The sequence below is a fragment of the Sus scrofa genome, chromosome 10 (assembly GCF_054392235.1).
Source record: "Sus scrofa isolate SSC_HxYL_T2T_F1_AM1 chromosome 10, Sscrofa_HxYL_maternal_Yorkshire_Landrace_v2.0, whole genome shotgun sequence".
Taxonomy (NCBI): domain Eukaryota; kingdom Metazoa; phylum Chordata; class Mammalia; order Artiodactyla; family Suidae; genus Sus; species Sus scrofa.
The window spans coordinates 93,135,287-93,152,434 of NC_139392.1; the positions used below are offsets into that span (position 1 = coordinate 93,135,287).

General features: G+C 46.6%; 2 long non-coding RNA genes across 10 annotated transcripts; one reads left to right on the forward strand and one right to left on the reverse strand.

Annotated features, from left to right (window-relative positions):
- Positions 1-4,154: 4,154 nt before the first annotated feature.
- On the reverse strand, positions 4,155-7,044 carry LOC100624137 (uncharacterized). 6 transcript variants are annotated; one of them, XR_014818383.1, is made up of 5 exons: positions 7,006-7,044; positions 6,851-6,886; positions 5,437-5,629; positions 4,871-4,950; positions 4,155-4,561 (listed from the first exon to the last, which is right to left on the reverse strand). It is a non-coding gene; the product is annotated as an uncharacterized LOC100624137 (long non-coding RNA). The 6 variants fall into 6 exon arrangements; XR_014818382.1 differs by having other exon boundaries at positions 4,155-4,568; XR_014818381.1 differs by having other exon boundaries at positions 6,975-7,027.
- LOC102168177 (uncharacterized) lies at positions 5,595-10,117 on the forward strand. Of its 4 annotated transcripts, none has more exons than XR_001304307.3 (3): positions 5,595-5,921; positions 8,166-8,608; positions 9,438-10,117. It is a non-coding gene; the product is annotated as an uncharacterized LOC102168177 (long non-coding RNA). The 4 variants fall into 4 exon arrangements; XR_001304306.3 differs by having other exon boundaries at positions 5,656-5,921; positions 8,166-8,342; XR_014818385.1 differs by lacking the exon at positions 9,438-10,117 and adding an exon at positions 7,698-7,916 and having other exon boundaries at positions 5,734-5,921; positions 8,166-8,745.
- The last annotated feature ends 7,031 nt before the right edge of the window (positions 10,118-17,148 follow it).

Genomic DNA, 17,148 nt, shown 5'->3' on the forward strand with positions numbered 1-17,148 from the left:
TGAGGGGTTGGGCTCAACTGGGACCTCAGGAGTTGAGCCCCTCTTCCTCTCCTCACCGTCAGACAAGACGACCTCATGCTCATTGTGTTCTGTTTGCTTGTTTCATGTGATATTTATTTATTTATTGCTTTTCTAGGGCCGCACCCTCAGCATATGGAAGTTCTCAGGCTAGGGGTCGAATCAGAGCTGCAGCTGCTGGCCTGCACCACAGCCACGGCAGCTCAGGATCTGAGCCACACCTGCACCCTACACCGCAGCTCATGGCAATGCCAGATCCTTAACCTACTGAGCCAGGCCAGGGATCGAACTTTCATCCTCATAGATGCTAGTCAGCTTCATTAACGACTGAGCCAGGGCAGGAACTCCTGTTTCATGTGATTTGATATCTCACTGGCCAAGGCTGGTGTGGGTGAAGCCTAGATTCAATATGGAAGACAAATTCACGCAACAGGAGTGATCCATTGGGGGCCGCTGGGGGTGGGGGGTTCCTGTGAAAACCTACTGAGGGCAGAGGCTCATTTTTACAAATAAGGAGACCAAGGCTTACAGGCTTGAAGTCTCTTGCCTGGGTTGCACAGAAGCAGAGTTGGAACCCACCATGGCTCATTTCACACCATGTTTAGTTCTAGAGAACTTGTCCAGATCAATTGGGATATTTTTTTAAATTGTAGTTGTGTTTGGGGGAGGTAAACCCACCATGGGCCTTTCCCTTGTGCGTGTCAGGACCTCCAGGAAAGAGGAAGGGGTAGGGGCTGCCGCAGAGAGCTACCATTCAACCCCTGACCTTTGCCTCCCAGTCGTGGAGGCTAGAAAGCTAATTCCAAGCCCCCTTACAGCTGGGCACTGACACGTGGCCAAGTCCTGGACCATGGGGGGAAGCAGAACTTCCCACGAAGTCTATAATTCTCAAATATGTGGAAAAAAAAAAAGAAGAATATTCTTCAGCAGAAAGACTCTTTAGCCTCTTTCTCCTGCCTTTTTTTTTCTCTTTTCAGCAGCTTTATTGAGGTATAATTTATAGACAAAGAACCACACCCCACTCCTGGGCCTATACCTGGACAAAACTTTCATTGAAAAAGACACATGCACCCATATGTTCACTGCAGCACTATTCACAATAGCCAAGACATGGAAACAACCTAAAACCCCATCCACAGATGAATGGATTAAGAAGACGTGGTATAGGGATTTCCCTTAGTGGCTCAGCAGTTAACAAACCAACTAGGATCCATGAGGATGCAGGTTCAATCCCTGGCCTCGTTCAGTGTAGGTCGAAGACTCGGCTTGGATCCTATGTTGCTGTGGCTCCAATTTGACCCCTAGCCTTGGAACTTCCACATGCCATGAGTGCAGCCCTAAAAATCAAAAAAAAAAAAAAAAGATGTGGTATATATGCAATGGAATACTACTCAGCCATTAAAAAGACAAAATAATGCCATTTGCAGCAACACGGGTGGAACTAGACTAGCGATTCTCATACTGAGTGAAATAAGTTAGAGAAAGACAGACACCGTATGATATCACTTCTGTGCGGAGTCTAAAATATGGCACAAATGATCTATTTTCAAAACAGAAATAGATCATGGACTGGCAGACAGACTTATGTTTGCTGAGTAGGGACGGGGAAGGAATGGGTGGATTGGGAGTCGGGTTAGCTGATGCATTTGGAGTGGGTGGGCAGTGAGATCCTGCTGTACAGCACAGGGAACTGTGTCTAGTCACTTGTGATGGAAGAGGACGGGGGATAATGTGAGAAAAAGGATGTATGTCTGTGTATGCCTGGGTCCCCTTGCTGTACGGCAGGAATGGGCAGCGTGTTGCAAATCAACTATAATAAAAAAAAGAACCTCACATATTGAATGTGTACAATCGGATGAGGCTGGACGTGTGCAACCCTGGAAACCATCACCAGACTCAAGCTAACAGACTTATCCATCACCTCCAGAGTCTCCTCCTGTCCTCTCCCTCCCTCCCCTTTTTTGGTGTGTGTGTGAGAGCACGTAACCCAAGATCAACCCTCTTGACAAGTTTGTGGTGCACAGCATAGGGCCATGGACTGTGAGTACAAGGCAGTGCAGCGTATTCTAGAACTCACTTATCTTGCATTTATCCCCATGGAACAACCTTCTTCCCCTTAAAAAAAAAAAAAGGCAAAAAACCTGCACATGGAGCTGCCTAAATGGATAGCAGGCGTCCTAGAACCACAAGAATAACCAGACCAGGCAGGAAGAGGGGTCAGAAATGAGAGGAGGAAACTTGATCCTTGAAGATGTTACTACAAAGCTGCTGTGTTAGCCCCAAACGCTCCTCCTTGGTACTTATTCTTATGTGTGTTTAATATAACCTCATCTGTGAATACGTCTGGTTACTCTGCTCTCAGTGACTTGCAGCCAAATGTAATCCTAAATGCGTTAAGACCCAGGGTCAGGGCAGAAGAGTGAAGCTGACAGTGCAGAAGAGCTATAAGCAGTTATCTGCTAAGAATCCAACAATCTGAGCAAAAATTTTATTTGCTTTTCAGGGCTGCACCCGAGGAATATGGAGGTTCCCAGTCTAGGGGTCGAATCAGAGCTATAGCTGCCGGCCTACACCACAGCCACAGCAACACCAGATGCAAGCCACATCTGCGACCTACACCACAGCTCACGGCAACACTGGATCCTTAATTCACTGAGCGAGGCCAGGGATCGAACCCTAACCCTAGTCCTCATGGACCACAGTCGGGTTCGTTACCGCTGGGCCGTGACGGGAACTCCCTGAACAAAACCTGTATGACGCCAGCTGTCTCCGTGGCTTGGCCCGTGCTCAGGCCAGGTTTGTACTGGCAAGGAAGGAGGTTGTGGCCAAAATTCCTGAGAGAATTAAGTCATCGCTTCCTTCACCTTTGCTTCTAGAGACAGAGCCAAAGGCATCAGTCAGGTGGGGCTCAAGCAGGCTGTGATGCGGCCTCTTCTCTCAAACGCCATCGTTTAATGAAACCATGGCACAACGGTTTTCCAAAATACATGTGCAAAGTTCAGAGAGAAACAGGTAATGTCACAGATGAGACTCTTCGGAGCTTTAGTGTGGACAAAGCAAAGGTGTCTCTGAAACACCTTCTGAACTAAAACTGATTTTTACAATTTGCTAGGAAGGTAAGTTGCTTCACTGGCTGTACATCAAGTACTTAAATTAAGGCCCAGGGCCATTTTAGTTTAGAAATGCAAATGAAAGAGACTTTGGATTATTTCTTTGATATACAGAGTCTTTCTGTAAAAACAATTAAGAAGTGTTAATCCCTTGTAGCCTCAGTTCATGTGGCTTGAGTTTTCTGATCAAGTCCGAAAAGGAACTGCTGTGAATTGAAAAACCCTGCCTCGCGTTACATCATATGGCCTGGAGTGGGGGGGGCGAGCTTCTTTCTTTTAAGTTTATTTCACCCGGAGTGAAAGAAGCCGCACTGCTAAAGCAGAAAGGAGTCAGGTTCAAGGGATTTTTTTTCCCCCTTTCTACTAAAAAAATAGATTAAATAATTATAAAGAAAGAGAAGAGTCCGAAGCACCCTGGTCACGTATCAGATAATTTGGTGGGATTTTAATATTATTGAGAAAAGGGCCTCTGTTCAAAGAAAAGTAAAGTGTGCTTTTGTAGAATTTGGGATCCTATGCTTCACTTTACGTTTATAAACAAGGTACGGAGGTGACCCTCTGGATTGTTCCAGGAGAAAAGAAACACACACCCCTCTCCAAATTGCAGAATTTTGTGCAGATTATCCTCATATTTCTTTGCCAAATCTGAAACCAGAGTAAAGACAAGCTCTGGCAACATATCTGGTACAACTTGGCTGGTCATCTCTTAGACTCATCCATCAGCTAATAAACATTACTTTTTATGCTGTGAGAAATGTATCCAGCCAGGACCCAAGGGTACAAATAGTTATGTGACCTGTTACTGGAATCCTAAGGCTGGAGCTTCTGATGTGGGTGGGAGGGAAGAAGGCAGAGTCTGGGAGAAAATCTCGAGCACCCCCACGCAGAGGGCAGGGGGGCAGGCGGGCAAAGCCGGGCTGGCCTCTTGGGGGACAGGACCCCCCCCCCCCCCCGTGTGCCGGAGGCTGAGGGGCCTTGTCTCAGTCAGCTCTAGCCATCATCACAAAGTCCCACAGGCCAGGCAGCTTGAACAGCAGGACTTTATTTTGATTTGATTTGATTTGATTTGATTTGATTTTGCTTTTTAGGGTGCCACCCCCGGCATGTGGAAGTTCCCAGGTTAGGGGTTGAATCAGAGCTGCAGCTGCCAGCCCACACCGCAGCCACAGTAACACGAGCTCCAAGCCGAGTTTGCACCTTGCACTGCAGCTCACGGCCACACTGGATCCTTAACCCACCAAGCAAGGCCAGGGATGGAACCTGCTTCCTCATGGATACTAGTTGGGTTCATGACCCCTGAGCCACAACGGGAACTCCCAAACAGCAGGATTTTATTTCTCATAGTTCTGGAGGCTGGGCATCAAGATCAGGGAGCTGGCACGGGCAAGTTCCGGTGAGAGGTCTTTCCTGGTCTGTGGACGGCTGGCTTCTCACTGTGTCCTCATGAGGAAGAGAGATGGAGACAGCAGAGAGAGAATGGGGTTCTCTCCTTGTGAGGCCTCAACCCTATCAGATGCGGGATCCCTCCCATGACCTCATTCAACCTCCGCCACCTCCTTGGAGGCTCCATCCCCAAGTCTGGCCGCGCTGGGCTTCCAGGCACCAGGACGAGGCCCTCGCTCCCCCTCCGTTCAGCCCCTTCGGCGGATAAGCCAGGGGGGACACACACCTCGGCCGGCAGCTCACGTACATCCTCTGAGGCCCAGCCCCACTTCCGAGGGACCCGGGGAGCCTGCACCAACCTCTCTGGGCTCTGCTTTGCCATTTTCTCTCAGACATCTTAGCAACACCGTCATCGCCTTGTGCTCCAGTGACGTCTTCCCTGAAAGCAGATCAAGGTAGAGGTGGTCCGATCCCAAAACAGACAAGAGAGGGGCGGGGATGTGAGCAGTGCCGCATTCCACCTGCCCTGCTCGCGGTCTTCCTCCCTGGGGACCAATGAGCTGCCTCTGCACATCCCCAGGTTCCAAATACAGAACAACTGCACTGTGACTTGTCAGTGAGGAAGGAGAGAAACGCAAAGTGACGAATCTATTCTGGGCCCTGAAGAATTTGAAATTATCTTCTAGGCACGCATGCGCGCGCACACACACACACACACACACACACACACACACACACACACACTTCTACTGTCCCACCACATAGTCATTAGACCAAAGTTCCCCGGGAGAAGTCATTGCAAAGCACAGGCAGCAGCTTCTAAAAAATCAAGTAGAGTCCCATGGATTTCCAGAGACTTAAAAATTCCAATGGCCTTTAATCAGGAAACTAAAAGGAAGAAATAACCTCTAATAAAAATTCTCACCATGAGCGCCTGAACTGACATCCTGCGATGAGACCTCTGTCCCACGGGCAGGCATTTGGAGTCTCTTTGCCAGGAGTGGCGGCAGGCCGTGCCCTGACCCAACGGGACACTTTTGCAAAGTGGTTGGCTAACGTTCTGGAATGCAGTCTGTGGCTGTTCAGTGAATTCTTTCCTCCGGGCAAACAAGCTGGCTCTAGAAGGAATCACACATGGTCGTTTATTCCCATTAGCAACCCCAAACAAGCCAGTGGCTTTACCCCAACAGCAGAAAAGCCTAGGTTATTTTTAAATGTACTCAGTTTAACGTTTCATAATCCGTGATTTCCCAACGACAAAAAGAAGCGATGGCACAGCTGTGGAAGTTACATGAGAACTCCGAGGGCTACCAAGTAGGGAAAGAGGCAACAGAGGGCAATGCACACGCTCTAGACGAGTGGAAGGCCTGGGATCCCCGTCTGAGGAGCCTACTTCCGCTTCTGTAACAGGTAAGCCCCCAGCACGACTACGGATAAAGTAGATAAAGCAACAAGGACCTGCTGGACCGCACGGGGAAGAACACGTGATGTCTCGTAACAGCCTCTAACGGAAAAGAAGCGGAAAACACGGGAAGGTCTAACTGAATGACCTTGCTGTACACCTAAAACACTCTGAATCAACTATACTTCAATTTTTAAAATTGCTCTTAAAATCTAGTCTAAAAAGAAACGAGTTACAACTTTCAGTGGTGTGCACAGGAGTCTCCTGATCTCACGTTTTTCTCCCGACAACTTTTGTATTTAAGAAAACCAAATTTATATTTGTATTTAATTTTGTATTTAATTTGCATTTTAAAAAATATATATCTTCCAACCTGGCTTTGAGAAATGCGTTTGTAAAGGCGGCCTGATTGCAAAGCCCAGGAGATTACAGACCGTCGGGTTGGGGAGAGGCAGTTGCCAGGTTTCCCATGACGGCAGCCTCTCCCCCGACCCCCACCAGTCAGTTCAAGCCGACGTGACTTGGCTGGAAGTCCCACCGCCCCACGGAACCGGGCCATCCGTCCATACGGAGGGGTATCCACCCCTCGCCCATGGCGTTCCACTCAGGTGTCCAGGGCAAGAGCCGCAGCCTCACCAGCAAAACGTGCCTGGTGGACAAGAAAAAGGAAAGTGGACATTGACTCGCACTCAATTACTGGGACTTTTTCAATCATCCCGACGTCTGATTGTGCAAGCGTTCTTTCTCCTGAAGAGCCACGGAAATCAGCGATGCAGCCGCGGTTAAGGATAAAGGTGGACCTGGCTTTGAAGGTGTGACACTGTTTTGCGAAGAAGAAACTCGCTTTGCCCCAGACCTCGTCACTGCCAAGAGGGAGTTACAGTCAGGCGTGTTTTAAAAGACTCACCAGCTATGACCTGAAGGAGCCATGACTTACCTGTGAGACTGTCATTTCTGGGACAATCCCTTTCATCTGCAAATGAGGAAGTGAGTCAGCTTTACTAAGTGCTACCTCACGGCTGGCGTTTTGTTGTGGGATGGGAACGCATGCGGTGACTCACAGGAGCCTGGATCACCAAGCGCACAGCTCACCGTTGGTATCTGCTCTTCAAACAAGGACAGGTTCTGCTGTCAGAGATCTTAACAGTCGCTTGGATTGGAAAAGTGCCCGGCTGGTCACAAGACGGCATGACTCACTAGGGCCGCTCCACTTTAGCTGAACACAGACGGGGCTGCAAGAACGGAAGCGGCCCCGTGATGTCATCTCTTTTCTATGTGTCTTTAACATAGTTTAGATAGAGAGGTGGTTGGGTAAGACACACAGCTTTCAAATGAGAAGAATGCGTCTGAAATACTGGGGGAAGGAAAACACCAGACCCGGTCCAGGAATTCGGGGTGTGTGGTCTCTGCTGACACACAGTCTTCCACAAGGTTTCAAGGCCTATAAACTAGTCACCTGGGTTGGTCAAAGTTTAACTCGGCTGAAATAGTTCAGGCTTAAGTAACCATGGAAGAATGTCGCATTTCCAGAACAGACGGAGAAAGTCCTCATTTCCAGCTATTCAAAACCCACGAAAATAATGTACAAAGACTTCGCAAACACGTTTCAAAAATCAAGGGAGATAGATGCAGTGTTTGTGTGTGAGTGGTGGCGATTAGCAGTCACTACCTAACGAGTTTCTCTTCTTTTCCATTTCTTTAATGAGCGGGTATTGCTTTTATGTTGACAAAAATTAAGCAGAAAAAAAAAAAAGAAAAAAAGGAAACCTTTCGTGTTTCCTTAGGGTTCGCTCCTTGAGACAAAGAAAGCCAAAACAAAGCGACGAAGTAAATTGACAGTGACCTGCTATCTCCCATCACGATGTCAGTAAAACTGCATGAGCCAAACTGAGATCACTGTTTACCTAACATACCCCTGATCCCAGAAGAGCCAGTGTGACAACGGTTCCCACAGTCCTGTCGCTGGAGCATTGGCAGCCATCCGCTTGTAAGGACTGATTTTGGTAAGAGCCAGCCGAGAGGAGAAAGGATGGGGTCATGTGGCCCAGCCAAGAGGAACCACTGTCCTTCACCAGGCTGAGGTCGCCACCTCCTCCAGGTGCCTTTCGCTGGAAAATGGGACAACAGCAGAGAAAGGGGCGTTGCTCCGGGAGAGCTTTGGTATCACGAGCAAAAGCTATGTGTCTTTCAAATTTAGCAAGTCATTGTTTAACTTCCCTTTTTCTTTTCTTTTCTTTTTTTTTTTTTTTCAGCGTTGCCTGTTTGCTTTGGGGAGATCTCGAGAAAATACAGAAGCTTTGTCAGAGCCTAAAGAGGAAGTCGAGAACTGTAATGAGATGACAGTTCACTCTCTGACCCCCACCACAGCTTGTTTTTGAAGCAGCTTGTTCCTGGACCCCCGGTCCAGCTTGTTTCATGAAAGCTGAGAGGTGGATGTCCTGTATTTCTGCCACTGGCTTGCCCTTAACTTCACCTGTCACTTCAGCTCTCAACCCCTGCCGTCAGAGGCAGTCCTGAGCCATCTTTTGCGCATCGTTCCTGCGACTTAAGAGCTGGTCTCCTGGACTCCCGATGTCTGTGGCCACATCTGTTTCCTTGCGAGGCGCCTCTCTGCCTCACGTGCTGCTGCGATATCTGTTCTCAACTTTCTTCCGCCATCCACACATCCACAGAGCGCTGATCATTCGAACCTTGAGTAATTGCTAGAAGATAAAGCATTGCAACCAAAGATTGGAGAGGGCAGTCCATTCTTAGAGATGGCACAATGATTATCAATAAATACCAATATAATGATTAAAATGTCAATAAATACCCATCCAATGATTAAATATATCAATTGTTTCCTGTAGCTATCCTCCCAGAGAGAGCAGTAGTTAATGATGGCCAGATAAATATGTTTTTATTTTTTGGGGGGGAGAGGGGCTGCCCCTGTGGCATATGGAAGTTCCCAGGCTAGGGGTCAAATCGGACCTGCACCTGCCTGCCTACACTACAGCCACAGCAATGCCAGATCTGAGCCGCATCTGTGAGCTACACCACAGTTCACGGCAATGCCAGGCCCTTAATCCACTGAGCGAGGACAGGGATTGAACCCACATCCTCATGGATGCTAGTCAGGGACTTAACCCACTGAGCCACAGCAGAAACTCCCTAAATATGGTTTTCAATAAAGACAATTTAGATTACTCTGAAAAACTAGAAAAGTGGTGTCATAGCACTTTTATATACACTCATCTTAAACTTAGAAAAACAAGTTTTAAGGGGTGAAAACGATGGCTATGGAGTAACCTCATTTTTTTTTAAATCTTATTTGAAATGTATCTGTTATTCAAGACTAACCTAAGCTCGCCCCCATCACCTAACAACTGAGTATTATTTTCTACAAGCTGCAAAAGGGCCTCCGTAGGCTCAGAGCCGGCCTCTCCCCTGGGGGCTGCGTTAGGGCTGCTTCGGGAGCCTCGGGCTGGGCTGGCGGCCACCCGCCTTCCATTCTGTTGACCTGTGTGTGTGTCCTTCCTCCCCAGAGCCGGCTGAGCGCACCAAGTATCTTTATCTTCAGAAAAACAGAGGACAAACTCACTCAAACCAGAGTGGCTCCGATCGTCACCTCTCCCGAGGGTGTTAACGCTCTGAACAGAAGATAGGAAGGAAGAGGACGGGAGCCTCGGGAAGAGAATCGAGAGGGCTTCCCGCCGCCCAGACCTCGAACCGCGACTGTGCGCTTTCGCCTGTCCCTTGAGCAATCACATGTGTATTTATTTCCTGACTCAAAACATAATTCATAATCTAATGAGGTCTTTCAGATTAGCTTCTTTCGGTGGATATGAAATTCTTGTAGGTATACAATTTAAATGACAAGTACTATGCCTTCCACGGCTGAAGGCCAAATGGAGAGAACGCTTGGAAAATCAGAGAATCGATGGAAAACTTTAAAACTCCCGGTGGCCGCGCTGACCAGTAAAACCGGACGGTCCGGAAAAGGGACGTGCCGGGCAGCGCGAGCACCCGCATTCTTCTGCCTTCATCGCCTGCAGTAAAACTTTGCCGCAAAGGTCAGCCCCTCCTCCATCGCCACTCGCGCGAGTCTTTTCTTCTCTAAGTGCTAATATTTTTAAGAAAAAATGCAATGAAGGTATCTATCTGCAAGATATCGCAGATTTTCATCAATTTTCATTTGTTGAATAAATAAAAGCAGAATATTGAAGATTGACGTATGTTTTTATTTATTTATTTATTTAGTCTTTTCAGGGCCACACTTGTGGCACAGGGAGGTTCCCAGGCGAGGGATCTAATTGGAGCCTCGTCTGCCAGCCTACACCACAGCTCACGGCAACACCAGATCCTTAACCCACTGAGCAAGGCCAGGGATCGAACCCGCAACCTCATGGTTTCCGGTCGGATTCGCTCCCGCTGCGTCGCGGCGGGAACTCCAAGATATACGTATGTTTTTATATAGGCTTTTAGCTGGTTTTTGGGGTCTACCTTCTCCAAGCATTTGGTTGGTCAGTTACATGAATGGGTGAGAAATTTTAAAAAGAAAAAAGGAAGGAAGAAGGGAAGAAATTCAGCCCCTCCTCCCCATACAAGCGAGAAGGAGGTTCACCGCCACAGCCAGCAAAGGCCAGTGCCCTCAGCTGCCAAAGCCCGTCGTAAAAGCTCCGGATGCGATTCTACCCGTTTCTACTCGTCAGGAAAGGGACTGCATCGGTCTATTAGAGCTGACTTCACCTAGACTCGCCACGGCAACTCTTCTAGATGCAGACTGCCTTACACTTTTTACGGTCGTATTTTATTTAGTATCAAAAAAAGATATGTGTGTACACAATATTTTATATAAATATATAGTCCTATACATACACAGTGTGACATTTTTTACTTACATTCACACACAGCGAGAGAAAGCTGTAGTGTTCTTTCCTGTCTCGATTTAAAGATAGTAGTAAAAAATGGACAGAACACCGTAAATCAGCTGCAATGGAAAAAATAAAAATCATTATAAAAAAATAAATATAGTAGTATTGGTATCATTCTTTACTTCGAGAAAGACTGTCCTATCCTGTTGTGATAGCAGATCAATACTGTGTAATTATTTCTTCCGTGGATTGGAGACGCCTGATGATTATCCATCTCCTTCCGAAGATCTTAACTCCAAGAGCCAACCGAGCAGCTGAGAGGCAAGGGTCCGACTTCGGCTGCTCCTGTAAGACGGACTCCTGGCTGGCAGTTCTCCACCGAGTCACAGCTGTTGACCCCAAGCAAATCTGTAAGGTCTTTGCTTTTGAGGCCCACGGATCCCAGGTAACTACGTTTGGTATAAATTAGAACCTAGACTGAAACAGCAGTTAAGGGAGGAGACAAAACTGTCTTGGCCTACCCCCCCCTCGAGCATTGTGTGGGTGCAGTGTCCCACCGAGGACGAGATGACCAGTTGTGAGGTCACTTGGGGGTGATGATGTTAAGGGGTGGAAAGTAAACTTTTTCACTCTCTCGTGAACTTGCCGTTTCTTGGCAGGGTTAGGATACAGGCATTAACACACCTGGGGCCTAGGTGTCAGAGCACCCCCGGCAGCCTCAACAAGAGGCAACCCTGATCCAGGCATGGGGTTGCCTTCAAAAGTATTAGCTCGTGTTGGAAGTAACACACTGTGTCCCGTTTTCTACGTTAAAAAAAGGAAAATGTACTTGATATTTGTCATTTCTGATGACTAGATCTGGTTAGAACACTACAATGGCGCCGCACAGTTTCGGTGCCATCGCATCTCTTAAAAGAACATAAAATTCCGTCATTGAGGCATGGCTCTGAACTTAAGATTCTTTGCTCTGTGAGGAACTACCTCTTAACAAAAAAAAAAAAAAAGGCTAATCTATGTGGGCAGCGCGTGTCACCAAAGATTCGTCTCTATGGCCAATGACAAAGGGAAAAGCTAAGGGCCCTGAGAAGGGCCGGGGGTGCAGCTGTGCAGGGTGCCATGGGCCTGAGCGAAACAAGCAAGTTTAGGAGAAGCTTCCTTCCGTGATCCTTCACTGTCCTTAAAGATACTTTGCATAGGGGTTCCTGGGTGGCTCCGTGGGTTGAGGATCCGGCATTGTCACTGCAGTGGCATGAGTTCAATCCCTGGCCTGGGAATTTCCGCATGCCGTGGACGCAGCCAAAAAATAACATAACAGAAAACAAAATAGTGCACTGTATATGCACACACACACATTTATATACACACCTAGGTTATAAGTACTCTGACTGAAGGCCTAACTGAAAAGTCTGACCCGATATATACCCAGACCATGCATTCACATTCCATAGGAAATCAAACGTCACAGCGAAGAGATGATTTTCTCCCATTCGGACTTGCACAAATGAAATAATCCAGTTCTTTCCAATTGGGGCCATATTGGTTTGATTTAAATTGTTTCCATTTTTCTGCACAGTTAGAAGAGTGGACAAAGAAACCCATCTCATCAGCACGATTTTATGAGACAATCAACTGGAAAGCGTGAACACCGCTTGAAGCATTTACAAAATTCACAAGCCACGCGCTGATTAACGCAGGCCGCCGGCAGCAACAAGAGCATGGTGTCACCTGTAGGGAAGAAGGCGTTCTGATAAAGATGAAAATATAATTAAGGACTTTCCAGTTTACTTGTGTTTATAAGAACACCCCGAATCCCGGTGCACGTTTTCAAGGGCAGGTGAGCGAGGGAGAAGCAGGCCTGATGATCATATGCCGTGTTGGGGACATTGTCTCAGATTTCGCTCTGCGTCGGGAACTGGAACTGCCCGCTAATCTCCAGGGAGCCCTACCACCGGGCAAGCCGACATCTCACAACCCGGGGGTCACAGGAATGGGTGATTTGGCACATCTGACTAACCCCCAACTCCCAGCAACTTAACTTCCAGGGTCCGGGCAGCGGCAGGGTGGGGCTATGCTCATGAGTGTTCCTTTTAGGCAGATAAGTACCAAGAAATGAAAAAGCAAGACGAAAAAAATGTCAAAAGCCAAGTAACCTTCAAGGGAGGGATTACACAATAAAAGTGTTCAAATTTCTGAGCAAAACTGTTATTACACGATTGCAAACTTCAGGTCTGCCTAATGTACTGAATAATTACACTTTTTTTTTTGCTTTTTCTAGGGCCGCTTCCCGAGGCATATGGGGGTTCCCAGGCTAGGGATCCCATCTGAGCTGTATGTAGCCACTGGCCGACGCCAGAGCCACAGCAACGCAGGATCCGAGCCACGTCTGCGACCTACACCGAAGCTCAGGGCAACGCTGGATCCTTAACCCACTGAGCAAGGCCAGGGATCGAACCCACATCCTCGTGGGAGCTGTGTCAGGTTCATAACCCTCTGAGCCACAACAGGAACTCCTAGGTATTTTTTAAATGACCTGAAAAAGATTTTCCTACGTCCTTGGAGGTCGCGTGGCTTTAAGCCAGTGACCGTTCTGGATGAAAATATTCAAACAATTCTGTATCCAAAATATTGTCTAAGACAATATTTGCAAACAAAATTTAAAATGGGAGTTCTATAGCACTTTCAACAAAATCCTCTAGGGAGCTTGTAGAAAGCAGATTTCTGGGCCTTTTCTCAAAATTTCATCAAGCACATCTCTGTGCCCCCAATGGCCCCCAGATGCTTGGGTTTTAGACCCACTGCAATGGAGGCCCGGCTATAACAAAAAAGTTCAGACCATTTTACTTTTGAGACAAATTGTGGGGTGGGAGGGAATGTTTATTCTCTAAGAGTGTTAGGTATGAACGCACCAAAAAGTGAATAATTTTGGCGTTCCCTGGTGGCTCAGTGGGTTAAGGATCTGGCCTTATCATGGCTGTGGCTCAGGTCACTGCTGTGGCTTGGGTTCTTCCCCTGACCCAGAAACTTCCACATGATGCGGGGGCAGCCAAAAAAAAAAATGAATAATTTTACTCAGAATCTTTGTGGATTTTAATTAATACAGTATTGTTTTTACATATCATGACAATTTAAATACTATTATTATGATAACTATACACACATACAAAGATAGAGATTTAAATATAGATAATGATAACGTTCAATTGATAAGGTTTCTGGAGGCGGATGTCAGGTCTGTCTTACCATCCTGTTCCCGACACCCGGCCAAATGCCTGGCACATGGCCAGGCATCAGGAAGTCTTTGGAAGTGAAGAAAAGGGCACCACAGCACTGCTATGTGTTTCCATCAGTCGGCGAGAGTGAAGATGCCCCGGATCCTCTGCAGGACAGCATCCAGGCAGTCCTCCACCCCGCCCACGCTCCCGAGTCGCCTTTCTGGATGACAAGCCGTGAACTCTAGATCCTCCTTGACCGAGCACCGTGAACTGTCCAGGGCAGAGTGGTGGGCACACCTGGTTGGGGACAGTTCTTCCCTGAGGGTCCTTTTAGGTACCACTCCCCTTTGCAAGTCTAATAACAACAAACTCAGCCTCCGGGTCTTCATTTGCTTTTGCACCAAATCAGATTGCCGGGGGGTCCGTCTCCCAGATGAGTGCCTGACCGGCCAGGACGATGACCAACAGCCCCAGATCTGCCCTCCACTCGGCCAATTCCCCCGCCAGGGAGCAGAGCCCCAGGCTGTGCCAGTCAGCTTAGGAGCAGAGGAGACTCAGCGATGAGAAACTAAGTTGCGTCCCAAGACCTGTGACCTAAAGCCTGGTCCTGGAGAGAAGGTGTTTCACAGAGCAACGGCACACTTATTTTTAAAAAATAATTTATTTGTCTTCTAAAAATCAGCACTCCTTTTCATGGCAACCACTCCATTTATGCCCTTTCAGTGAACAACGATGTGGTGTCACCCCTCTGCTCCAGGCACCCCGAGTGTCACAGCCAGAATCACCGCCAAGACAAGAGTCCCTGCCTCTCAGGCCTTACTTACTGGGGGAACTCAGGATCCAAAGACGCTGGCCTCGGGGTAATTTCACACCGTTTCTGTGTGGCGGTGGTCTAAGGATGGTTTTTCACATTTTTCAACAGTTGAAAAAAATCAAAAAGAGTCGTGCTCCTTTTTTTAAATTCATTGAGGTATAATTGACATGTAACATTGTATCAGTTCCAAGTGTAAAACATAGTGTTTCCTTATTTGTACATATTGTGAAGGAATTAAGTCCAGTTAATATTCATCGCCACACATACATTTTCTCCTTGTGGCTAGAACTTTTAAGATATACTCTCTTAGTAAATTTCAAATATACAATATATAGTCATGTGTAGGAGTTCCCGCCGTGGCTTAGCGGTTAAAGAACCTGACTGGTATCCAGGAGGACACGGGTTGGATCTCTGGCCTCAGTCAGTGGGTTAAGGATCCGGTGTTGCTGTGAGCTGTGGTGTAGATCAGAGACTCACTCTGGAGCCCAGGTTGCTGTGGCTGTGGTGTAGGCCGGCAGCTGTAGCTCTAATCCGACCCCTAGCCTGGGAACCTTCATAGGCCGTGGGTGCAGCCCTAAAAAGACCAAAAAAAAAAAAAAAACATATTCATATGTACATATACAATACATATACAAAATTTATGTAGAGTACGTATTATATATACACAGATATAGTGTATGTACGTCTATATCTAGTGTATATATTAGTATACAGCACACATATGTATATGCATTGTACGTCACCACGCCGTGCATTCCATCCCAGGACTTATTTATTTATAACCATTCTCTCCCCACCCCCACCACCAATCTGTTTTCTGTGCCTATGAGTCTGGTTTTTTTGGTTGTTGTTTTTTTTTTTTTTTTTTTTGATCCCTCGTATGAGGGATAACATAATGTACTTGGCTTTCTCTGTCTGACTTATTTCATTTAGCATAATACCTCCAAGGTCCTTAACATGTTGTTGCAACTGGCAAAATTCGTTCTTTTTCATGACTGAATAATATTCCATTATATTCATCCATGTGTGTGTGTGTGTGTGTGTGCATAAGATGTTTTCTTCATCCATGCATCTGTTGACGGAAACTTGGCTTAGGTTTCCATATTTGGGCTGTTGTAAATAATGTTGCAGTGAACACAGGGATGCAGATCTTCTCAAGAAGGTGTTTTCATTTTCTTCAGATAAGTACCCGGGATTGGAATGGGTGCATCATAGGTAGTTCCATGTTTCATTTTTTGAGAAAGCTCCATACTGTTTTCCATAAGGGCTTCACCAATTTACATTCCCACCAGCAGTGTTCCCTCTTCTCTACGTTCTTGCCAACATTTCTCATGTGGTCTTTGTGATGATGGCCATTCTGACAGGTGTGAGCTGACATCTTCTTATAATTTCTCGGCCACTCATTTTTTGCTGTCAGAAGTGTCCTGATTTATAATTATGTTTTTTCTGCCTTCAAATACTCAGTGGTCTTTTATAAATAGTGCTAGTCAGTTTCTTAATTTTCATATGAAAACATCAAGTTTGCCTGACATTTTGATTCATATAAAAGTAAATAGAGTTCTGATTTGCAAAAGAGAATTTGGGCATACGGATGATTGTCAGATAAAATAATAATAGTTCTCTGTTTGTTGTTATTAAAAGGCACTGGGAATTCGGGAGGGATGTGGGGTCATTTTATCCTCTAGATATTATAAACCACATTCTGGATTAAGACTGTTAGAAAGCCGCACAACTGGGCAATATCATTTGACTCTTTCTCTACTAAATTATGCTTGATATGATTTGAGTGCAACCTGTCGTTCACTGACAGGTGAATGGAAAGCAAAACGTGGTCTATTAACACAGCAAAGTGCCATTTGCCCCGCAGTGGAAGAGAATGGAGCTCAAAACACTCAGTGACACGGACAAATGTCAAAACCCTGATGCTGAACAGACAAAGCAATACACCCACTCCATTCAGATGAAGTTCAAAAACTTGCCAAAGTAAATAATGTGTGGTTTACAGGTGGGTGTAAGATAAAAAATATAAATCAGTACATGCAAACAATAAGCACAAAATGTGAGCAGGTATAACGGTGTGAGAAAAGGGTAAGACGGTCTCAGGAAATATTGGTACTGTCGTCATTTGATGTATATTCCCCCTTCCTCGGCTGCTCCATGGCACACGGAAGTTCCCGGGCCGGGGATTGCACCTGGGCCACAGCAGTGACAACGTTAGCTCCTTAACCACTAGGCCACCAGGGAACTCCTGGAGAGATTTTTCCTTAGTACCTTTCTGCTTTCTTGTATCATGCCTGCGTGCATATGTATAAAATTTGCATATGTTTATGACGTGTTATAATCAACAAGAGCACTG